The sequence below is a fragment of the Equus caballus genome, chromosome 24, assembly GCF_041296265.1.
Source record: "Equus caballus isolate H_3958 breed thoroughbred chromosome 24, TB-T2T, whole genome shotgun sequence".
Lineage (NCBI taxonomy): Eukaryota > Metazoa > Chordata > Mammalia > Perissodactyla > Equidae > Equus > Equus caballus.
Genome location: NC_091707.1, coordinates 48,979,681 through 49,005,417, shown reverse-complemented (window position 1 = coordinate 49,005,417; position 25,737 = coordinate 48,979,681). Strand labels below are relative to the sequence as shown.

The following is a 25,737-nucleotide window of genomic DNA, read 5'->3' as shown; positions in this document are numbered from 1 at the left end:
CAATGGTGTTTTGAGAACTGTAAGGTTCTGCACAGATATAAGGTGTTTTTCTTATTGCACCCCTGAAATTATTACAAACTTCTAGACAAGGTGCATCTAGGGAAGAGCGATTTGGCTCTCCCCTGTGGCGACTGTGTGCTTTCATCACTTCTTTTCCCTCGTTTATGGGGGTATCTTGTTGAGGTAAACTTTCAGTGGTTTTTTTTTTTCCAACCTATTGTACAACTAGCAAAGTGATGTCCATAAAATTACCACGCAGACAGGGCTTAAGATAAACTGCCAAGAAGCCACCGAAAGGCCAAGACCGTCAGAAAGGACTTTTCCTTCGAAGCGCAGTCTTCTCTTTGCGAATGATGCATTGTGCGCGATCAATCAGGATGCTGGCCGTCGAATGGAAACACGAACTGGTAGAACTGGTCCCCTAGTAACGTAGTTATTATAATTCCGTTCTGATACACTTCATGATTTGTCACAAGTCCCTGGAATAAGCAGGATGCTGCAACGAGCTTCTAACACGCAGCGCCCTGCCCCGCGCTCGCGGGCGTGGAGCCGGGATAATGCGCGCGCACTCGGCTCCAAATGCTCCCGGGTCCCGCGAACGCGCCTCCCCGGCGCGCGCGCCGCTGGCGGCCCACATGACCCCGGGCGCGGCGACGGCGGGGACGGGCGGGGCCTCGGGCCGGCGCCGCAGCGCCGCGCAGGCGCCCCAGGGCCGCGCCGAGCCGAGCCCCTCCTGCTCCCGCTAGGAGTCAAGATGGCGGCGTGGGGAACCTGGAGCAGCCCCGGAGCCTGAGCCACTGACAGGAGCGGAGAGGGCGGCGGCGGCGGCAGGAGGAGGATGGCCGGGGGTGCTGGCGCCGGCGCGGACGGCGGTGCTGGTGGCGGCGGCAGGGGCGACGGCCGCGGCCCCCGCGGCGGCAGCAGCAGCAGCGGCGGGAGGAGCCTCCGGGGTGAGTGTCCCTCGGTGTCTCCGAGGCTGGGAGCCGAGGCGGTGCCCGGCGCGGCGCGGGGCGTCCCGGTGAGGAACGGGCTGTGCCGGGGCGGGGGGCGCCGGGCTGGGGCCGGGCCGCCGGCGGGGAAGGGGCGGTCGCCCGTCGGGGGCTGAGGCGGCGGCGGGGGACCGGCCGGTCCCGGTGCGCTCCAGGGGCAGGCTGGGCTGGGCTGGGTGCCGCCGTCCCGGGGGCCGGGACGCGAGGTGTGGCGCTCGGGGCGGGGAGGGCGGCCCGGCCGGCTCCGGGCTCCGAGGGGCGGGACCCGGCGCTCCCAGGACGCCGGGAAAGCGCTCTCGAGAGTCGGGCGCGTGTTTACCCGGCTGCGGGGCTGCGACCGCCCCGGGGTGGGCGTGAGAGCGGCCGGCCGGAAGCGGGGAGGGACAGGCCTGGGGACGGCGGCTCGAGGGGAGAAGTTCGATTGTCCGCGTAAGTTACCGTTACGGGGTCGAACTGGAATTGCGTTTGACAGGTCGGAGGGGAGACAATACCGAGCGTTCGATAAGGGAGTTTGTGCTTGGGGTACTCGAATGGCAGAAAACGTGCATGTTTCAGAGCCTTTTCGTCTGCAGAGCTGTTTACTAGCCTTACCCCGAGGATGAGAACTTTCTCACCGTGTTTTTGGAGAAGCTCTGGGGGTGTTGCTTCTGCTTTGAACTACAATAGCACCTCTTCACATACCAGCACAGATAATAAGTACTCTGGGTTAGGCCTCGTCTGCAGAAGCAGTCTGGGTTGTCTTTACCAGAGAACTGTTCCCTTTGCTAAAACATCTTATCGTAAGGTGGAAAGAGGCATTTTTACAGGATTACTTAGTTTTTTCAACTAGCAGAATCTTTTGTCTCTGAAGAGCATCCATTTCTTTTAGGCTGCTGAAATAAATTACTTTCTTCCGGAAATGTGGAAGAAAGATTTAAAATTGCAAGAGTCGTAGGTGTTAATGGCAGCTGTGATTACACTTGTCCTGGAATTCTGGGGTCAGAAAAACCTTTAGAGATCTGGTGTGACTTGTTTTAGAGCCGGGTAACTAGGCCCAGGGAGATGAGCGATTTACTATGGGTCCTACAGCTGGCCCGTGCTTGGACCCAAACTACGATCTAGGCCTGTACGTCCCATTTAGAGAGCTCTTTTCACTGCACTCCTGAGCCTCTTATGCTTCACTGATTGCATTCTTCACCAATACCCATCCCCATCCCTAGGTCTTTTGCAGTAAGGTTGAAAGCAGAAATGGGAGAGCAAGCCTCATTGGGATTCTGACAGCTACTGTCAGTTCACTCAAGTTACTGACAACGTTTTCTTTCCCCCTAATTTAATAAAAACTGACACTTCATTTAGAATTTTCATAGGCCTGTGACTACATTTTCGCCCAATTATAGCATGGCTCATTCTTGCATGCATTCAGTAAAACCCGCAGGTCAACTACTATATTGTTCTGTGCCCCAACACCAGCGTTTAAATGAGTTCTTTGAATCAGACTCTAATTTTAGGATTTAAAACACCTGTGTTGTGATTGCCAGGTTATACCACCTGGTTTCCATGTATCTTCTTGAGTCACAGTGGTTTTCTATGTTGTGTGTCACAGGTTAACCTTTAGAAAAACAATACTGTCAGATGGTTCTGATTGCATATTCTAGTCAGTGAAACTCACACACCGAAGTTGTACCTTGTGTTCAATTACACGGGTGATTATTGAACATCTGCTTTGTGTTTTGCATTATACTAGGTGCTACAGGAGAAAAGAAGGAAGTGTAATATATAGACCTTGCCCTCAGGAAAGATAAGATGTACCCCTTTGAGTCTAGGAGACAATCTGGAAGGTTCTACCAGTACAAAGAATGCTGTAGGTGTGATGATATATGGAGATGAGTGAGGCCTCAGGAGTCGAAAGAACTTCCTGGAGCACTTGGGATTTGAGCTCACCTGTGAGGGTTTCGATTTACAGAGAGATTGGAGCAGTTACTTTGTGAGGTAAAAGCAAGAGTATAATGTGGAGATTAGCTTTAGGGGAGGGGCATAGAGGGAAAGTAGGGTGAGCCCACAGCTGAATTTCTTCGGGAGACTAAAAGGAAAACATCAGACAGTTGGAAGGATATCTTTCTCAAGAAGAGCTTGAGTTCTGGATTGAGGAGATTTGGATTTTTATCCTCTTGTGCAAGATATGGGGAGCCTTTACGAGTCTGGAGGCCAGACATTAATGTGATAAACCAGCAAGATGAAGCCGTCACCGATCTGCAGGTTGAGTTAGAATGCGGGGAGAATGGAATGAACCAGGGACGGCAGTAGCTGTTGCGGTTACCTGGGTATGAAGATATGAGATCCTAGACTGGGATGGAGTCAGTCAGAAGGATGTATAGCAGATGTTATTTTTGGTTTTGTTTTTATTGTGGTAAAGTATATATAACATAAAATTTGCCATTTGAACCAGTTTTAAGCATGCAGTTCTGTGGCGTTCGGTACATTCACGTTGTTGTGCAGCCATCCTCAGCATCCATCTCTAGAATTCTTTTCATTCCCAACTTAAACTCTGTACCTATTAAACACTAACTCTCCATTTTTCTTTACCCCCAGCCCCTGGCAACCACCATTCTACTTTCTGTCTCTATGAATTTGCCTAGTCTAGGTACCTCATGTAAGTGGAATCAAGCAATATTTGTCCTTTTGTGACTAATTTATTTCATTTAGCATAATGTCCGTAAAGTTCATCCATGTTTGAGCATTTGTCAGAATTTCCTTCATTTCTAAGGCTGGATAATATTCCGTTATATGTTTATACTACGTTTTGTTCATCCATTTATCTGTCAGTGCATACTTGGTTTACTTCTACCTTTCAGCTATTGTGAAGAATGTGCTATGAACATGGGTTTACAAATATCTATTTGGGTCTGTGCTTTCATTTCTTTTGGGTATATATCCAGAAAATTTTACATTCCCACGAGCAGTACATGATATTCCACTCTCCACATCCTTGCCAACACTTGTTAATTTCTGTTATCTTGATAATAGCCATCCTAATGGGTGTGAAGTGGAATCTTATTGTGGTTTTGATTTGCATTTCTCTAATGATTAGTGATGTTCCTGTCTCTTCTGTTGCTTATCAGCCTTTTGTGTATCTTCTGTGGAGAAATATCTAAGTTCTTTGCACATTTTTTAATCAAGTTGTTTTTTTTTGTTGTTGAATTGTGGGAGTTCTTTATATGTTCTGGATATCAGTCTCTTATCAGATATATGATTTGCGAATATTTTCTGCCATTCCCTACATTGCCTTTTCACTCTCTTGAATGTCCTTTGATGCACAAAAGTTTTTCATTTTGATGAAGTCCAGCTTAACTAGTTTTTCTTTTGTTGCTTATGGTTTTGGTGTTATATCGAAGAAATCATTGCCAGATCCAACGTCGTGAAGCTTTCTCCCTGTACAACTCTTCTAAGAGTTTTTCCTCTTAAAAAACTCTTACACTTAGGTCTTTGCATGTGGATATCCACTTTTCCCAGCATCATTTGTTGAAAAGACTGTCTTCTTTCCATTGAGTGGTCTCGCCATCCTTATCGAAAATCACTTGATCATGTATGTGAGAGTTTATTTCTGAACCCTATCCTGTCTCTTCCATTGGTCTGTAAATCTCTCTTTACGCCAGTACCGCACTGTTTTGATTACTGTAGCTTTATAGTAAGTTTTGAAATCAGGAAGTATGAGACCTCCAACATTGTTCTTTTTCAAGATTGTTTTGGCTATTTGGGGTCCTTTGAGATTCCATGTGAATTTTAGGATGGATTTTTCTATTTCTGCAAAAAACGTCATTGGGATTTTTTTGAAAGCAATTGCATTCAATCTATAGCTTGTTTGGAAGAGTGTTGACGTGTTAATGTTCAGTCTTCTAGTCTGTGAACACTGATGTCTTTCCATTTATTTGTGTCTCTAATTTCTTCCCACAATGTTTTGTAGTTTTCAGTGTAAAAGTCTTTCATCTCCTTGGTTAAGTTTATTCCTAAGTGTTTTATTCTTTCTGATACTATTGTAAATGAGATTCATTTCTTAATCTCCTTTTTGGATTGTTCATTGTTAGTGTATAGAACACATTCATTTTTGTGTGTTGATTTTATATCCTGCAACTTTACTGAATTCATTTATTCGTTCTAACAGGGTTTTTTTTTTTTTTTTTTTGTATGAGGAATCTTTAGAGTTTTCTACCTATAGGATAATGTTGTCTTCAAACAAAGATAGTTTTACTTTTTCTTTTTCAATTTGAATGCCTTTTATTTTTTTTTCTTGCTTAATTGCTCTGGATAGGACTTCCAGTACTATATTGAGAAGTGGTGAAAATGTACATCGTTGTCTTGTTCCTTATCTTAGAGGAAAAGCTTTCAGTTTTTGACCATTGAGTATGATGTTAGCTGTGGGTTTTTCATAAACGACCTTTATTACATTGATATAATTTCCTTATATTTCTGGTTTGTTGAGTGTTTTAGCAGGTATGTTTTAAGAGAAAAGCAGTTATGGGTGCTAAGATAGTGTACATTATGTTAAGATTGGAATAAATAGGAATCACTTTAATTCAATGCACAGAACATCTTTTAAATCACAGGATTCGAAAGAGTCCCCTTTTTTGAGCATTGTTGGAGTTTTTAGATATAGTTAGATATAGTTTTGATGTAATAGAACATTAGATTAGGAATCAAACCTCCATTCAGATTCTGACTACTTTTTATAGTTTTGTGTTCTTAAGTAAACCATTTAGCCTGTCTGAGGCTTAATTTTCCTCATCTGTAAAAAAGAAATATATATATATATAGATAGATATATGTATACACACACAAACACACGTACAGCAATGTGTTACATGGCAGCTTTGCCACCTTGTAAGTGTTTTTTATTCCATCCTTTCCCTCCCCGTTACCACTTCCTTACTAGCTTGGACTACTTATTGAACAGCCTACCCTCCAAGTCTCTGCCATTTGTTCTCACCCTCTCCTTCTCTGGCTGTTCTCCATATTGCTACCACACTTATGTTTCTAAAAAATCCAGTTGGAACATGTTACTTCCCTATTTTAAAAAACCTGTGTTAACTTCCCATTGTCTATAGGATAAAGTCCAAACTCATAAGAGTTTGTAGAATGTGTCCAACTTTAGATTTCCCATCACTCCAGCCATACCAAGCTGTTTCTTGTTCCTTGTGCTTTATTTTTCATGTGTTTATCCTTATTTATCCTTAGAATTCTCCTTATTCTTTGTCATCCAGGAAACTCTGAGAAGATGATTCATCTCCCACTCTAGGGGGAAATTTTGATTACTCCAAGTCAATCAGCTTAAGGCATTTCCCTATAAACTATTATTTGTCCTAGTCAGTTTGAAGGGAAGGAGTCATTCTGTTTCTGTGGGAGAGAATTTTTCCCCTATTGTATATGAACAAGAGAACATGTGCCCCAGTGGCCACTGGCAGCTGTCTTGTGACCACAGGGATGATAAAGCATGCCCTAAGGGCAGCAGAGCAGAGAGAGAATGAACCTAGGTCTATGATAACATCATTTTAGACACTGGGCCCGGGGCTTTCGCTACCACGGGATTTCTCCTCGTGTAGATAAATTCCTTATTGCTTAAGCCAATTCTTTGGAGTTATTTGCCATCAAAAATCTCCTGATTGATATAGTTGTCTTTATTCTTTAAGACCCAGTTTAAACGTTACCTTTACCAGTAGTCATAAACTTTCTGTCTTAGTACTTTGGACCTCTCTTCCAGACTTTCTGCACTGTATAATAACTTGCTTGTGTGTCTGACTCCTCCTCATAACTCTGTACTTTGAGCCAAAGCCTACAGGATGTAGCACAGTGTCTGGTACATTATAGATACTGTGTAATTGAGTTGTTAGGATGAAACTAACATGAAAAAGTGCTTTGTAAACAATTTTTAAATAAACATGAGATGTTACTGTCTTTAAACTAAAGTGAAACGGAAAAATCCATTATACCAGACATGCAGAGTGTTGTTTGCTTGCCCTTTATTATTTTCTAAAAATGTTCATTTAGATTAAAAGTTTGACAGTCTCCTCTGGCCACAGTCCCTTAAATTTTATAAAAAATCTTACCTACTAAAGCAAGATTCCTGGAAGGAGCAATAATGGATTGTATTGTTACTGCGCAATTTCCTTCCTTCTTTAGGGGGAGACTTGAATGCCAGAGTTAATTTCAAGTATAATATTTATCTTTTTTCCTATATTTTGAAATTAGATCTGTTTTATCTGAGATTTATGCTTTTATTAATCTGAGATTAATATGCTTCATAAGACCTAATAATCTTGTCTTCAGACTTTCCCAAAATATCTCTTGCTTGCTTGAGACTAGACATGAGAATTTTCTGGTAAGCAAAAAAGCTTTGTGGCAGAACTAAATGAGTTTATAGTGAATGTTAGTAATAGCTTATGACAGAGAAATCTCTTAATAGCCTTAATTAGGAAGTCATAGTTCTGTCACATGCTTCCACAATAAAGACTGACAAAGGAGGAAGAATGGGGAAGAAGAGTTAAAATTCCCAACTCTGTATACTTCACCATTTGTTGGCTTCAGTCAAATAAATTAAACTTCAGCATAGTGATTTGTAGTTATTTTTAAAACAAGGAATAGAATATACATTAGAAATTGTAATATCACGTATCGGGATGATTATGAAAAGACAAATTTGTCACATTTGGTTATGATGAACAGTCTTCTTGTTTTGATATCTAGTTTGTTACCTTTGTGCTTTGGACCAAGTAACCTCTCTGTACCTTATTCCACATCTGTAAAATGAGTAGTGTCACCCTACTCAGGGATCTTCTTTGATTAATTAAGATAATCTATGTGAAAACACAATATGGTGTCCAGAATGATGCGGGATCGGTGAGCCGAGGAGTCGAAAGAAAGATTTCTTAGACTCTCAAGATCTGGCGGTAGTGCTCTTTTATTTAGAAAATAGTGTGGAATAGCATGGGGACAGGACCCATGGGCAGTCAGAGCTTCTGCTGCCGCCGCTTCTGCTGCCCCCGCTGGCATGGGGACAGAGCCCATGGGCAGGCAGAGCTGCTGCTGCTGCCCCCGCTGGCATGGGGACAGGACCCATGGGCAGGCAGAGCTGGTGCGTGGGGACAGGACCCACGGGCAGTCAGAGCTCCTGCTGCTGCCGCTTCTGCTGCCCCCGCTGGCATGGGGACAGAGCCCATGGGCAGGCAGAGCTGCTGCTGCTGCCCCCGCTGGCATGGGGACAGGACCCATGGGCAGGCAGAGCTGGTGCGTGGGGACAGGACCCACGGGCAGTCAGAGCTCCTGCTGCTGCCCCGAGTTGAGGGTTAGGGCTAATTTTATAAGGCATAGGTATATGATTCATCTCTTTACAAGACAAAGGAAAGAACATGAAAAAAAAAGTTAAAATGGTATCAGTGCGGGTGGGGTCTGGTCATTGGGTGATCCCATGACTTTTAGACAAGAATCAAATCGGATTAAGTAAAGGTTAGAAAGGTTAGACACCACCACCCTAAACCAGTTACATGAGATTGCCAGACAGCAACCAACTTAAGTTCTTGCCTCTGGCATTGACCAAGAGCCTCTAGAGATAAGACCATCCCCCCCCTTCCTGGCACAGAGAGGGAGGCATCTTCACAGATAGAGGTTTCCCTTAGAAATGTAAATGTTTCCCAACAAAGGGGCAAACAAATTCCATTCCTTGGAGCCTGAATCTCATCTGTAGTTTTAAAACTAACCAGCCTAAAAATCCTCATCATAAGCCATTTTAAAATTAAGCAGCCTAAAAATCCTCATCACAGAACATAGGTGCTCAGACGTTTCTTTTTTCTCCGTGAACTTTTCAAAATTAAGTGAATGCGTTTAATGCCATTTGGATTTCAACTTTTGAGTATTTAAGCCAAGATCTCTCTTCTGTATGTATGCATTCTTTCTCTCTTGTGGGCTTTTTAATTCTTGAATAAGAAAAGGTCTGTCACTTAATTGAAGCATTAGTGTGTGTGTGTATATGTATATAGATATAGATATATATACACACACGCACACATATATTTCTTTTTTTTTTTTTTTTAATTAAACAGCAGTAAACAACTCTTTAGAATAAAGTTCAAACTCCTTATCATGGATCACATGGCTTTTGTTATCCAGCCTGGGCTCATATCTTACCACTGCCACAACCTGTTCCCACTGTGCTCTACGTACAGAGTTACTTTTATTTCCTCAGTGAACCAGGTTTTGTTCTCTCCTTGGGCCTTCACATAGTCAGTTCCCTCTGCTCTTTGGAGCATTATTTTGGCGTCCCAACCCCTCTCCCCATTACCTTCACCAGGAAAAGGAAAAGTTTACACCTTTTGTTGTCAGTCTTACATCTTCTGTCAGATATCACTCTCTCAACAACCGCCCCATAAGGTAGGCACTTTTATTATTATTATTATTATTATTATTATTATTTTTGCTGAGGAAGATTCACCCTGAGCTAAAATCTGTGCCACTCTTCCTGTATTTTGTATGTGGATCACCACCACAGCATGGCTGCTGACAAGTGATGTAGATCCACACCCAGGAACCGAAGTGACGTGCACCAAACTTAACCACTAGGCCATGGGCTGGCCCGTAGACATTTTTATTATTATCAGACACAGAGAAGATAAAAAATTTGCCCAAGATCACACAGTTTATAAATGGCAGAGCTAGACCCAGACCCAGGCAGTTTGGCTCCAGAGTTCTTCATCTCCACAAATCTATGCTGTTTCCACATAGTAATTGCCTCTTTCCCTGTTTGCCCCTAAGTACCTTAAAAGCCAAAGTTTTGTCTGTCTTGTTCATTGTTATATCCCTATGTGTGTGTGCACATAGTAGGTGCTCAGAAAATGTTTGCATGAATGAAAATTCTCTTATTTGAGAGCAGAGTGTTTTGATTAAGTCCCTCTCAGTGCTTCTTACGTGATACATATAACCACTGTTAACTCTTTTTAGCCTTTTATATCAGTTTCACTTTGCAACTTAAAAAAGTGGTGCTTTGTAGACTTATCACATGGTATCCCTATGAACTGTTAAACTATAGATCATTTGTAACTAGTTTCTAAATGGCACAATAGGAAATTTTATAAAATAAAATTACGCTAGTATATGGACTCAGATCATTTATATCTATTAACGTTTATTTTTTATTGAGTTAACGATAGGTTACAATCTTGTGAAATTTCAGTTGTACATTATTGTCTATCACTCGTGTTGTAGGTGTACCCCCTTCACCCTTTGTGCCCACCCCCCACCCCACCTTTCCCCTGGTAGCCACTAATCTGTTCTCTTTGTCTGCATTTTTAAATTCCTCACGAGAGGAGTTATACAGAGATGGTCCTTCTCTATCTGGCTTATTTCACTTAACATAATTCCCTCAAGGTCCATCTGCGTCTATTAACTTTTTAATGGATGTGAATTCTCTGGGTATAGGGAATTAAAAAAAAAAAAAAGTTTTAAAAAAATTCTAAAAGAATTTTAGACCTTGACTGTATCCCAAAAGATAGGTCCTTTATGTCTATCTAATAGCCACAGGGTAGCTAATGATTTAAGGCATGCACATTGTCTTCGTGTTTATGGGAGAAGTTGGAATGCCATTATATTTCAATAGACTTTTCAAATAAGTGACACCTTGAAGCTTCTTCCAGCATCATGCTCTAATCAGGGTCGCTAGATAGAGAACCAGAGAAGTCTTCCTCCTCCATAAATGTTCTCACTTTACCAAAGACCGTTTCTTTGGTTAATCTTTCTCTCTTTTGTATCCCTTATACTCTGCATACAGGGTTTCCCAACCTTGGCACTATTGACATTTTGAGCCAGATAATTCTTAGTTGTGAGGGACTATCCTGTGCCCTGTAAAATGTTTAGCCACATCCCCAACCTCTACCCATGAAATGCCAATAGTACCCTCCCCTATTCCTGGTTATGGCAACCAAAAATGTCTCCATGGGTTGCGAGATGTCCCCAAGGGGCCAGAATCACCCCAGTTGAAAACAACAGCGTTACTACATCATTTCTGTCCTCTTACTCATTTGCTGTTGTGGGGACCTGAAATTGGCCACCCCAAGATATGTTTCTTTGGCATCAGGATTATTTGAGGCTGATTGCTTTTGATAAACTGGGACAGGGAAGGAGGCTCTGAGGAATGGAACTTGCCCTTTGTTAGGTCACATTTACATTTGTAAGGTAAATCTCTATCTGTAAAAGGTGCCTCCCTCCCTGTACCAGAAAGAAGAAAGGAGATGACCTTCTCTCTAAAAACTCTTAATCAATACCAAAGGCAAGGACTTAAATCTGCATTTTATTGTGCTTCTCTGGTAACCTCCTCTAACTGACTTCCCTCCCCCTCCCAACTTTGGCGTTTCTTTAAGGATTAAGCATCTTTCTTTAGGTTAGGAGCTGATTGCTGTGCCCACCTGTGACCGCCCAGCTCCAGACAATCGACTTGCCTCCTGCTACGCCCTCTGAGACAGCAGACCGCTACCTGCTGTGTCCATCAAGGGCTGTGCCGACAGGGCAATCTTGTGACTATTGTGGGAGGGGCATTTCAATCACATGTGAAACACCCTGTTTGGGGGTATATAACCACTATGTGCACCCCACTTCTTCGGTGCTCTTTCTTACTTCGGGAAGAAAGCCCCTGGGCCATGGTTCCTCATAAAGCTTTGTTTAATTTTCTCTTGCTATTCTGTCTCATGTGAATTTAATTCGTTCTCCGGCCAGACCAACCCACATTTGGGAAGAGGAAATGTCTTCCTCCCCTACACTGTAATATCTCCTCCTCTTTCATTCACACACCTTTCTAGACTTCCAGATCCCTCTCTACTACTGCTTTGCTTCCTGGCACCTTTTTGCAGCCTTTTTTTAAAAAAAGAGTTATAAAAGTAAAACTTTAAAAAGAGTTTTTAAAAGAGTTATAAAACATGTGCTCTCTCCAAATTTTCTCTATCGGCTTAGTTTCCTCTCTTGAATTCTGTGAGACTACATTCTTCTGATTTTCCTCTACCTCTCTGGCTGCTCCATTTTGGTCTCTTGTATCAGCTCTACCTAATTGGACAGTGGCATAATCTTTGCATTTTTCTTACTTTCTCTTATTTAAGTCCTGCCTTTCTTGCCTCGTTTCTTTATATGTTGTCTCTCACATGCCTGTTAATTCTTAAGCTGTTCTCTCTGTTGAAATGCTCTTACCTACATTTCTTATGTTTAAATTCTAACATCCTTCAAGGACCAGAGCAGATGTCATCTTTGCATGAAAGCCTTTCCTAATCACCCTCCTCCAACTTCCATGCCATGTTCATATTCTTTCTCTCTCTGTATCCACTTGCAGCTTTGTGTTATTTATTTACCACAACACCTCCTGCACTAGACAACTCATTTTTGTGTCCCTAACAGTATCTGGCTACGTTCCTTGCACATAGCTGGTATTCAGACAGTTGTTGAAGGAATGATGAGAAGGTAGCAGTAGGGTGGAAAGAATTTAGTAAAAACAGTGATAACCTGAGGGGTTACTTAAGGTAGGAGAAAAAGAGGAACAACGAAGAATATTTAAAATGGATCATAGAATTCTTTACATTCTCTCCTTTCATGGCTTCTGTGATATGGGCCTTTCCTGATTTTATTCTCCATTTCTAAGCACTTTATTTATTAAGGGCCCATTATGAGGTAGGCACTCTTCAAGGTACTTGGAATACATAGTGAAAAAGGACACAGTCCCAGTACTCTAGGAAATTAGTCTCTTTGAGGACATGGAAATCTTAATCACCCTCACAGAATGCTAAGTATTGAAATTGAGGTGTATCCAAAGCTTTCTGATAGCACAGAGGAAAGGATGACTTCTCAGTGTGAATTAAACTTCATTCAGATGCCACATCTCACATGCAGCCTATTCTGGTCACTACCCAGCCTAATTAGTGTTTTCCATGCTTGCCATTACTCAGTTCTCTTCCAGCTCCCAAGTCATCAGCATTTCCTGTGGCTCAGTACTTAGCCTTCCGTTCATTCTTCTATATCCTTTTCTTTAGGAAATGAATTTAGTTTCAAGGCCTCAGCCAACAACTTTCAAATCTGTACTAGCTGGCTACAACAAAAATTTTTTTTTAATTTTATTTTTCGTTTTTCTCCCGCCCGGTACATAGTTGTGTATTTTTAATTGTGGGTCCTTCCAGTTATGGCATGTGGCATGCCAGCTCAGCGTGGCCCGATGAGTGGTGCCATGTCTGTGCCCAGGATTTGAACCAGTGAAACCCCGGGCTGCCAAAGTGGAGCATGCAAACTTAACCACTCGGCCACAGGGCCAGCCCCCAAAACATTTTTTTATTGTGAAATAACATATGTACAAAGAAGTACATTAAACAAATTTAAGCTTAACTTAATTTTTTGGCAAATTATTTTAAAGCTGACACCACCCTGGTCATGAAATAGAACAGTGTAAGCATTCTAAAAGCTCCCCTCGTGCTTCTTTCCGATCACAACCACCTTCCTCCTCGGTTACACGTAGCCACTATTCTGATTTTTATGGCAGTTTCTTTGAAGATTTTTTTAAAATAGCTTTATACCTGAGTACTAACTATTTATTCCAAAATAATACCGTTTCATTTTGGGAGGCTGGAAGACAGAGATAGAGGGAAACATTTCACGATATCCCATTTTGTACCTGCATTGGGATCCCTAAGACCATCCCAGCTTCACTAGGAGGACTCACAGGGCTCAGCATATAGTCATACTCATGGCTATCATTATTACAGCACAGGATACAAAAAAGCATCAGCAAAGAAGAAAGGCTCATGACGTAAAGTCCAAAGGAAACCAGGCACAAGCTTCCAAGAGTCTTCTAGTGGAGTCACACAGGACACACTTAATTCCTCCAGCATTGACTTGTGACAACATGTGTGAAATGTTGTCTACTAGGGAAGCTCGTTAGAGACTCAGTGCCCAGGGTTTTTACTGGGGGGCTACCTACCCACTACCTAGCATGTACCAAAATTCCAGGCTCCCAGAAGGAAAGGAGAAATTCAGCATAAACCATATTGTTTGCACAGTTGAGGCACGGTGAACCATTCTTATCATAAGTTAAGGAACACTGGGAACACCCAAAATCCAAGTTCTTAGAGACCTTTCTAAGGATAGCAGTCCCAGGCATGCTGTGTTAACTTTTTTCTGGTTAATATCTTTTGATTTTTTAATTCAAAATTTAAATAAATAATTGGTTTCACATTGTGTTATTTTCTCTCAAAATGTGTCAACACCAGCCCCGTGCAAACCTTCTTCACTTCATACTTTGACTCCTACCATATGATTGAAAATGTGTTCCGTGGAACACAATACATGGCCTGTTATTGGTTTTTCTTAGAAAGATTTCCATGATTAGTCAAGTTAGGAGAGGCTGAATTAATCAGAGTTAAACGGGTGCTTTAACTGCAGGACTCTGAGCCTTTTTCAGTGAGGTGTATGACCTGGCTTCTACCTACCTGTCCTGCCTTGTCTCCCATTAATCCTCCTTACCCCACTTACTCTGCATCGACCACCTTGACTTTCTTGCTGTTCCTAGAATTTGCTAAACTGTTTACTCTGCCATAACTCCCCAACATCACATAACTGCCACCTCTGTTAATACATAATGTCAAACATTGTTGATGTATTATTTATATTTATGAATGTGTTTAAGTCAAGATCTCTCTTCTGTATGCTGTGTGTTCTTTATGTCTTGTGGGCATATTAATGTCAATAAATCAAATTACTCATTCTTTCTCATAGCAGCCCATGCTTTTCATGGCATTTATCCCAGTGTATAATTTTATTTTTGTTTAAGTGTCCGTTTCTCTCACTTGACTGTAAGCAGTGAGCACTAAGACTGTTTTGTTCACAATTATAACACCCAGCACTTAGCATAGGTCACATAGTTGGTACTCAAATACTTGTTTAGTGAAGAAGTCTACAAAACTGGGCTATATAATACGTAGTGTTTCCCAAATTAACCAGGATGGTTTTTTTCTTTTTTAAGGCTCATTTCAGTATATTTTGCAAGACGAGTGTTTTGTAAAATACATTTTTGGAAATACTGATATAATTTAATGTGTAAAATACCTGCAGAGTATGAACAGGAGATAGGATTTGTGGCTAGGAGTTTGTACTTATTCTGTATTCTTGATTGAACCTGTTAGGAAGATTAATTCGATGATGATATGCTAGGTGAATTCGACTGAAAGCAGAGAACAAGTTTGATTTTGTGACAGTTCAGGAAAGAGTTAATAAATAGTGGCTTGGTCTAAGTTTGCAGTGGGATTGGTGAGCCAGTTGATCTAGAGGAGAGGGATGAGGGAGAGATGCCTACCATTTTGACCCTGGATACCCAGAGTATCTTCAGTAAAAGACATTTGGATAGAGGGGACTAATTGAATTTCTTCTCCCTGAAAGCATCCTCCAGTTATCTGGAAAACATGCATCTCGTTTCTAAGCAACACCAGATAATTGAGTTGTCTTCATATTTAGGATTTAGTAAAATTTTTTAAATTAGCACATTGAATTACTTAATAATAGCTGTGCTGTAAACTCTGTAACCACCTAATGTCAACTTTCTGATCTGGTTGAAGAGTGTGTTTGCCTACATAGTCTAATTTGGAGATTACAGCACAAATTAAAAAAGCTTTTTCATAGTTATTCTAACCACTTACATATTTATATATATATAAATTTTTTTCTGATATAAAAGTTTACAGCAAGAACATGGAACCCAGAAGTTACAAGAGGAAAGAATTTAACCATTTATGACAAGAGCCATCATAGTTTTAAAAGGCTAATGTGAATATTCTCCCTAGATATTTTAACATTAATATAAAGTGCCAAAAATTAATAAAAAGAACTGCCAAATAGAAAAATGAGCAAAGAATATAAAGAAACATAGTAGAGGCCAATAAATATATTGAGATTCAGATTCACTTATAATTAAAAAACAAAGATTAAAATAGTGGTATCATCTTTTATCTATCAGATTGGCAAAGACTAATAATGACCAGAGTTTTCGCCATTCTCGTGCGGAGTTACTAGGAGTACGAATTGCAACTTTTCTGACAGTACATCTGCAAATTAGAAATATGGATACCCTTTAATCCAGTAATCCTACTTCTTGATATTTATTCTAATAGCATAATTTAGAGTGGTCAGTGTAAAAAGATTGCAGGACTGTTTATAATATTGAAAATTGGAAATGATCCTCAGTATGGATTTGGTAAAATAAATTATGGTATATCTACACAATACAGTTCTATTTAGGGATTTTTAAAAGAGAGAGTAAAATTTTCTATGTCGCTATGTTTCTATATCCCTGGTATATTATGATAATGTATAGAACTGTTTATAAAATATTCCTACTTAAAACTGTTTAAACTTAATTTATGTCAAAAATGCTAAAAAAGTAGAAATCAAATTGTTACTAGTTATCTTTGCAGGAAGGGAGGCAGATTTTAGGGAATTGCCTTTCTTTATACTCTGCTGTTTGGGTTTTTTTAATTTAAACAACAAACATGTTATTCTCATAAGTGAATGGGGAAAATAAAGATTCTAGGGTGGGTAGAGAAGAGAAGATTTAGCAAATACCTTACTCTTTGTATATTATGATCTGTTGTACAATCTTTAAAATTCTTTTGAGACTCAACAGTGTAAATCCCAACTTTTCAAGTTCTCTGGTAATAGAAGTCAAACATTTCTAGGGAGAGGAAGAAACAGACTGTTATGCTAAAAAATTACTTTTCTCTGAGTTTTTAATAAAGTAAATGTTTTAATTTTGTAAAATAGGAAAACTATTGGGGCATGGGATGTATGTTGTTTGACAGCAGTGCATGTGTACTGTCACCAAATAATGGTCTGTATTCTTTTTTTTTTCTTTTTGGTAAGGAAGATTGGCCCTCAGTTCACATCTGTTGCCAATCTTCCTCTTTTTGCTTGAGGAAGATTGTCACTGAGCTATCCTCTGTGCCCATCTTCCTCTATTTTGTATGTGGGACAGCACCACAGCATGGCTTGCTGAGCAGTGTGTAGGTCTACACTCAGGATCCAAACCCGTGAACCCTGGGCCACTGAAGCAGAGCACGAAAACTTAACCACTATGCCACTGGGCTGGCCCCTGTTTTGTATTCTTCATGCAAAAGAAAAGTGTGGATATGGAGAAGAAAAAGTTCATAATTTGGAGTCCTGCAGCTAATCAAATTTGGAAAGAGCCCTTAAAGTATTGTATTCAAACTAATTCGTATGCTTGATGTCTAGCGGTAAAACATTTGTAACATGGTTCACTATAACTTTTTGTTTTTGTTGACTGTTTACACTAAATGTTTGCCATTTCTATTCTTGGATAACATACTTAAATATTGATATATTAATTTTACGTTTTAATATACATCTGAATGCATAGTATTTAATCTTAAGCTTGAAAACTATAATAAAATGAGAAAATAGCTACATTTAAAAATTATTTCTAATAATTGAGTGTCTCTTTTTTTTTTTTTTGAGGAAGATTCACTCTGAGCTCAGATCTGCTGCCAATCTTCCTTTTTTTTTGCTTGAGGAAGATTAGCCCTGAGCTAACACCTGTGCCAGTCTTCCTCTGCTTTGTATGTGGGTTTCGTCGATAGCATGGCTTAACAAGTGGTGTAGGTCCACAGCTGGGATCCAAACCTGTGAACCTGGGCCACTGAAGCAGAGTGTGCTGGACTTAACCATTGCACCATGGGGCTGGCCCCTCGAGTGTCTCTTTTAATGATTCTTTCACTAGTTTGGGTTTTCTTATCCTATTTAGAATGATGAGCTACAAGATTTTCCTAGTGACTGTTCCTAGGTTGTTCATGACTCCTTAGAGGTTAAATTTTTTTTTTTTTTAAAGATTTTATTTTTTCCTTTTTCTCCCCAAAGCCCCCCGGTACATAGTTGTGTATTCTTCGTTGTGGGTTCTTCTAGTTGTGGCATGTGGGACGCTGCCTCAGCGTGGTCTGACGAGCAGTGCCATGTCCGCGCCCAGGATTCGAACTAACGGAACACTGGGCCGCCTGCAGCGGAGTGCGCGAACTTAACCACTCGGCCACGGGGCCAGCCCCTAGAGGTTAGCTTTTTTTAAATCATTTAAACAGCTAAGACATAACAAATTTCAGACCATGCTAAATATGCATTTATAAAGCAGATATTTTATTTAAGTATTTCATTAGTATTAGTATTCTTAGAACACCAGGAATATATAGTTTCATTTTAGTATCCAAAATTCAGATATTGGGGCCGGCCTGGTGGTGCAGCGGTTGAGTGTGCACGTTCCACTTTGGTGGCCAGGGTTTCGCCAGTTCGGATCCCAGGTGCCAACATGGCACCGCTTGGCACGCCGTGCTGTGGTAGGCGTCCCACATATAAAGTAGAGGAAGATGGGCGCGGATGTTAGCTCAGGGCCAGTCTTCCTCAGCATAAAGAGGAGGATTGGCAGCAGATGTTAGCTCAGGGCTAATCTTCCTCAAAAAAAAAAAAAATTCAGATATCTTCTGCCCCCAAATTAAATTATGTATCTCTGCATTGTAACCAGAGTTTGAAGAACCAAGCTCACCTCTTCATCTCTCTGGATTCTTTGCCTCCTTTTCTAGTTTTAAAATTCTAATGGTTACACCTAAAACAATGTTGCATGGCTTAGTGGGATGTGATGTACTTTTCTATTTTTTTCAGATTGCATTTTAATAGGAAAAAAAGTGAGCAGCCAAGGACTGACAGCTGTTTTGAATTATTATAGGTTATATTAGAAAAAGCCCACATGGCTTAATAAGATTCTCCTAAGCAAAATTCTGACAAGTAATCTCTATTTGCAGTAATACAGTGGAATTTTATAGAAAAATGCTAATTTAAAAGCTATCTTCATTTAACATGAATAAATATGTTTTCTGACTTGACTTTTTTTGGTGGTAGGGAAATACTATTCTTACACATAATCTTAAGCTACTAACTACAGGTCCACACTCTTACTTATAATTTGAAATTCCAAAAGTTCTGAAAACAGTTGTTTAGGGAGACTCATTTGATGGCAAACACTGATATGACCTAGATTCACTTAGCAACAAAACCTGACCTGAACTAACATGGCTTAGTCTAAATATTTAATATATTTTACTGTAAAATATTGTTTGATTATGAAGTACTATGCCAAATCTCACTGGGGGTATTTACTTAGTATACAGTAAATGTTCCGTATGCCATATTACTTTCTTTAAAAAAAACACGAAAGACAAGGCTGGCCCAGTGGAGTAGTAGTTAAGTTCACACGCTCTGCTTGGCAGCCTGGGGTTTGCCAATGGTTGCTAGAGGGGAAGGGGGTGGGGGCATGGGCGAAAGGGGTAAAGGGGCACATTTGTATGGCGACAGATAAAAGTTAGACTATTGGTGGTGAGCACAACGCAGTCTGTACAGAAACTGATATATAATAATGTACACCTGAAATTACACAATGTTATAAACCAATATGACCTCAATAAAACAACTGGAAAAAAATGCAGTGCCTAAAAATCAAAAGTGAAATAAAACTTATGAAGTGTATTTCCAGTTGGTGATATAATCATACAGAGTAAACTATTCCCAGTGACTTACATATACAGTAATTTGTAGGATATGTTGAGTTGGATGTATCCTAAGGGTAGAAAGAATTGCAGAAAAAGTAAAATGATTCTCATTTATCATATTGTTGATGGTAGTGTTGACATTTTAATTCTCGGCTGTTGTGTATTGTGGGATGAAGTAGATGAACAGTTATATAGGCAGCATTGAAAATAGGGTTTTGGCGTGTGAGAAGGGAGGAACAGATGAAAGATCAATGAGATTAAGTAAAAATCCTATAAACCTGAATTTGGATTGGCAGCATCGGTATAAAATGTAATATATTTGTGTGTGTATCTATATACATGTATATATAGATATGTGTGTATAAAATTGCCTAGTTCTGTACTAAAAACAGGCAACGAGCACCCCTAGCACCCAGATTGTGGCTTCTGAATACCATTTCCCAGTGAAAGAAATTAGGGCTTCTTTAAAGAGATGGCTGATTCTAGGTCTAAGGCAAGAAAAATACAGGATACCCCTGGAATAATATGTAACCCTGGAAAGCAAAGAAGCTATCGGAGACAAGTAGGGTTGTGTCATAAGGTCTCAGGAGCCAGTTTGAGTAAGCTTCCACTATGCAAATAGGGGACACTTTGAGGCTCAATAAGGATAACTATAAAGGATTGAAACCCGTCAAATACATTTAAATCCTTGAATACTAAATTTTTTTTTAAAACTCACTGAGCATCTTTAGAGGATACTGGGAAGTTAATTGTTTTTGAAAATTAGTAGGTAAAAGTAAAGAATCATTCATTTATTTTGCCTTTCTGTACAAACCGTATCAGAGAACTGAGTAGCTGATGGGTCTGTCTTTCAGAAGTATTCCAGCTAATGAATAAAGAAGGAATGATAGCATATCACCATGTTGCAATCCCTAATGAATTAATGGCTCTGGTTGGTGATCACTGATAATTGTTAATGTCACAGACTGAAAAGTAGACACTGCGTACCTTTTGTTGGAAGTACATCACTACCTGTGAAATGGTCTTGACAAAATAAACTTTAAAAATGCAAAAATAATCCTGAATCTGATCAAGTCCTTAGATCTATCAATTACAGTAAATACAGGGGTCAGAGGAACATATTAAAGTACACCATAGTGATGCATTTGGCAAAATCCAGACTATGGGAAATTACCAGATAACCTGATTTCTTCAACAGAAAAATTGCAAGATGGTAAAAGGATGGGGGAGAACTTGTTAAAGTAGATTTAAGAGACACAGTCATCTAGTCATAATGTGTAGACCTTATTTGGATCCTGATTCAAACAAACTAAGAAAAAATAAACCAGTTGGGGAAATGTGAACCCTGCCTGGGAAGTTCATATTAAGTAGTTATTGTTCGTTATTTCAGGTGTGATAATGGTACCGTAGTTGTTCTTTTACATCCTTTCTTTTAGAAATGCATAAGGAAGTATTCACGGATGAAATAATATGCTGCCTGGGATTTGCTTCAGAATAATCGAGAGAGATTGGGTAGAGAATGGATTGGAATGTGGTGATAGAAGATTGCCACAAATTAGTAATTGTTGAAACTTGTTTATGGGCAGAGACTTGTTTTACTGTTCTCTCTACTTTTGTGTATTTTTTTATTCCTCATTACAGAAGTTACAAACGTATCTCCTGCAAAGGAGGAAAAAACAAGTAATAGGATGGAGCAAAAATAGAGAAGCATAGTCAAGTTTTCAGTATTGGAATGCTGGGGGCTTGATATTTATGGAGTATAATCCACAATTCAGAAACTTTTTATTGTTCACTAATAATACTGAGCACTAGAGATTAATTTAAGATCCGGCCCTTAATCTTTGTTGAGTGATAAAGTGGAAACTTCAGCAGTTTAAGACTTGAGTAATAAAAACAGCAGTGTGGTGAAGATAGAGAAGCATAAGGAAGGCATGGCTGTTGTCTTGAGAAAGGTTGGTATAGGACTGAAGACTTTTTTTTTGTTGATGTCATAATAGTTTTTAACATTGTGAAATTTCAGTCATACATTATTATTTGTCAGTCACCATATAAATGTGCCCCTTCACACCTTGTGCCCACCCCAAAACCCCGTTCCTCTCTGGTAACCACTGATCTGTTCTCTTTGTCCATGTGTTAGTCTTCCACATATGAGTGAAATCATACGGTGTTTGTCTCTCTATCTGGCTTATTTCACTTAACATCAAGGTCCATCCATGTTGTTGCAAATGGGACGATTTTGTCTTTTTATGGCTGAGTAGTATTCCTTTGTGTGTGTGTGTGTGTGTGTGTGTGTGTGTGTGTGTGTGTGTGTGTGTATCTCTATTTCACATCTTCTTTATCCATTCATCACTTAATGGGTACTTGGGTTGCTTTCACGTCTTGGCTATTGTGAATAATGCTGCAGTGAACATAGGGGTCCATAAGTCTCTTTGAATTGGTGATTTCAAGTTCTTTGGGTAAATACCCAGTAGTGGGATAGCTGTATTGTATGATATTTCTGTTTTTAATTTTTGAGAAATCTCCATACTGTTTTCCATAGTGGCTGCACCAGTTTGCATTCCCACCAGCAGTGTATGAGGGTTCCCTTTTCTCCACATCTCTCCAACATTTGTTTTTTATCTTGGTAATTATAGCCTTTGTAACGGGTATAAGATGGTATCTTAGTGTAGCTTTGATTTGCGTTTCCCTGATGATTAGTGATGTTGAACATCTTTTCATGTGCCTATTGGCCATCAGTATATCTTCTTTGGAAAAATGTCTGTTCATATCCTCTGCCCATTTTTTGATCGGTTTGTTTTTTGTTGTTGTTGAGTTGTGTGAGTTCTTTATATATTTTGGAGATTAACCACTTGTTGGATATGTGATTTGCAAACATTCTCCTGATTGGTGGGTTGTCTTTTCGTTTTGTCCCTGCTTTCCTTTGCCTTCCGGAAGCTCCTTAGTCTGATGAAGTCCTGCTTGTTTATTTTTTCTTGTGTTTCCCTTATTCAAGTAGAAATGGTATTTGAAAAGATCCTTCTAAGACCGATGTCAAAGAGTGTACTGCCTATATTTTCTTCTAGTAGTTTTATGGTTTCAGGTTTTACCTTCAAGTCTTTGATCCATTTTGAGCTAATTTTTGTCTATGGCGAAAGATAATGCTCTACTTTCATTCTTTTGCATGTGGCTGTCCAGGTTTCCCAGCACGATTTCTTGAAGAAACTTTCCTTCTCCATTGTATGTTCTTAGCTGCTTTGTTGAAGATTTGCTGTCCGTAGATGTATGGTTTTATTTCTGGGCTTTCAGTTCTGTTCCATTGATCTGTGTGTCTGTTTTTGTACCAGTACCATGCTGTTTGGATTACTATAGCTTTGTAGTACATTTTGATGTCAGGGATTGTGGTGCCTCCAGCTTTGTTATTTTTTCTCAAGACTACTTTAGCTATTTAGGGTCTTTTGTTGCCCCATATGAATTTTAGGATTCTTTGTTCTATTTCTGTGAAGAATGTCGTTGGATTTCTGATTGAGATTGCTTTGAATCTATAGACTGCTTTTGGTAGTATGGACATTTTAACTGTATTTATTCTTTCAATCCCTGTGCCTGGATTATCTTTCCATTTCTTTATGTCCTCACCAGTTTCTTTCAATAAAGTCTTCCAGTTTTCATTGTATAGGTCTTCCACCTCCTAAATTTATTGGTCAAATTTATTCCTAGATATTGTATTCTTGAGTTCTCTTTCTGTTGATTCATTATTAGAGTATAAAAATGCAACTGATTTTTGTAAGTTGATTTTGTACACTGCAACTTTACTGTAGTTGTTGATAATTTCCAGTAGTTTTCCAGTGGATTCTTTAGGGTTTTCTATGTGTAAAATCATGTCATCTGCAGACAGCAATGGTTTCACTTCTTCATTGCCTGTTTGTATTCCTTTTATTCCTTTGTCTTGCCTAATTGCTCTTACCAAAACCTCCAGTACTATGTTGAATAAGAGTGGTGAGAGTGGGCACACTTGTCTTGTTCCTGTTCTGAGAGAGATGGCTTTCAGTTTTCCCCCACTGAGTATGATGTTGGCTGTGAGTCTATCATATATGGCCTTTTTATGTTGAGGTACTTTCCTTCTATTTTATTGAGAGTTTTTATCATAATTGGATGTTGGATCTTGTCAAGTGCTTTCTCTGCATCTGTTGAGATGATCATGTGATTTTTATTCCTCATTTTGTTAATGAGGTGTATCACATTGATTTGCAGATGTTGAACCATTCCCTGTGTCCCTGGTATAAATCCCACTTAATCATGATGTATGATCTTTTTAATGTATTGCTGTATTCGATTTACTAATGTTTTGTTGAGGATTTTTGCATCTGTGTTCATCAGCAATATTGACCTATAATTTTCCTTCTTTGTGTTGTCCTTGTCTGGATTTGGGATCAGGGTGATGTTGACCTCATAAAATGTGTTAGGAAGTATTCCGTCTTCTTCATCTTTTTGGAAGAGTTTGAGAAGGATGGGTATTAAATCTTATTTGAATGTTTGGTAGAATTCTCCAGAGAAGCCATCTGGTCCTGGACTCTTCTTTTTTGGGAGGTTTTTGATTACTGTTTCAATCTCTTTACTTGTGATTGATCTATTCAGATTCTCTCTTTCTTCTTGATTCAGTTTTGGGAGTGTATGAGTCTAAGAATTTATCTGTTTCTTCTAGATTGTCCAGTTTGTTGGCATATAGTTTTTCATAGTATTCTCTTATAATCCTTTGTATTTTTGTGATATCCATTGTAATTTCTCCTCTTTTGTTTCTAATTTTATTTTTTTTGAGCGTTCTTTTTTCCTTAGTGAGTCTGGTTAAGAGTTTGTCAATTTTATCTTCTCAAAAAAAACAGCTCTTTGTTTCATTGATCCTTTCCACTGTTTTGTTTGTTTGTTTCAGTTTCATTTCTTTCTGCTCTAATTTTTATTATTTCCTTCCTTCTGCTGACTTTGGGCTTTGTTTATTCTTCTTTTTCTACTTCTGTTAAGGGGTAGTTTAAAATTGCTTATTTGAGATTTTTCTTGTTTGTTAGGGTCGGTCTGTATTGCTATGAATTTCCCTCTTAGGACTGCTTTTGCTGCATCCCATATGAGTTGATGTGGTGTTTTCATTTTCATTTGTCTCCAGATATTTTTTTTATTTCTCCTTTAATTTCTTCACTGATCCATTGGTTGTTCAGTAGCATGTTTTTAGTCTCCACATTTTTATCACTTTCCCAGCTTTTTTCTTGTGGTTGATTTCTAGTTTCATAGCATTGTGGTCAGAAAAGATGCTTGATATGATTCAATTTTCTTAAATTTATTGAGGCTTGCCTTCTTTCCCAACATATGTCTAGCCTTGAGAATGTTCCATGTGCACTTGAGAAGAATGTGTGTTCTGCTGTTTTTTGATGGAATGTTCTGTATATATCTGTTAAGTCCATCCAGTCTGGTTTTTCATTTAAATCCATTATTTCTTTGTTGACTTTCTGTCTAGATGTTCTATTCATTGGTGTAAGTTAAGTTCACCTACTATTATTGTGTTGTTGTTAATATCTCCTTTTAGTTTGTTAATAGTTGCTAGAACTGAAGACTTTTGAGATACATTCTCTTTCAGAGGAGAAGGCACAAGATTCTGGATCAGAATGCCTGGGATGTAGTTTTGGCTTTGCCATTTTACTAACACATACAGTCACCCCTCCATATCTATGAGTTCCACATCCAGGGATTCAGCCAACAGTGGATGGAAAGATCTGGGGTGGTTGCCTCTGTACTAATCACGTACAAACATTTTTCTTGTCATTATTCCCTAAACAATATAGTATAACAGCTGTTTACATAGCATTTACATTGTATTAGGTATTATAAGTAATCTAGAGATGATTTAAAGTATAAGGGAGGATGTGCAGTAGGTTATATGCAGATGCTACGCCATTTTATATAAGGAACTTGAGCACCCTGGATTTTGGTATCCGTGGGGGTCCCGGAACCAATCCCCCATGGATACCTAAGGACGACTGTATTTTACTTTGGATAAGTCACTTCACGTTTCTACCTTAACTGCTTCATTCAGAGACTAGAGAATGAAGCCTGACCTGTCTACATTGTAGACTTGATGTGAAAATAAAAAGACTTGGGGCCAGCCCTGTGGCTGAGTGGTTAAGTCTATGTGTTCCACCTCAGCAGCC

General features: G+C 39.6%; 1 protein-coding gene across 4 annotated transcripts in view; it reads left to right on the top strand.

Annotated features, from left to right (window-relative positions):
• Nucleotides 1-813: 813 nt before the first annotated feature.
• Nucleotides 814-25,737, top strand: part of BTBD7 (BTB domain containing 7) — an 88,694-nt gene continuing 63,770 nt past the window's right edge. For 2 of the 4 annotated variants that reach the window (XR_011432119.1, XM_023628309.2), the window contains exon 1: nucleotides 814-950. The gene's annotated coding sequence lies outside the window, so the exon portion shown is untranslated. Of the gene's footprint in view, nucleotides 951-1,280; nucleotides 1,419-25,737 lie in introns of those variants that run through there. The other 2 variants (XM_001497651.7, XR_011432120.1) reach the window with 2 other exon arrangements.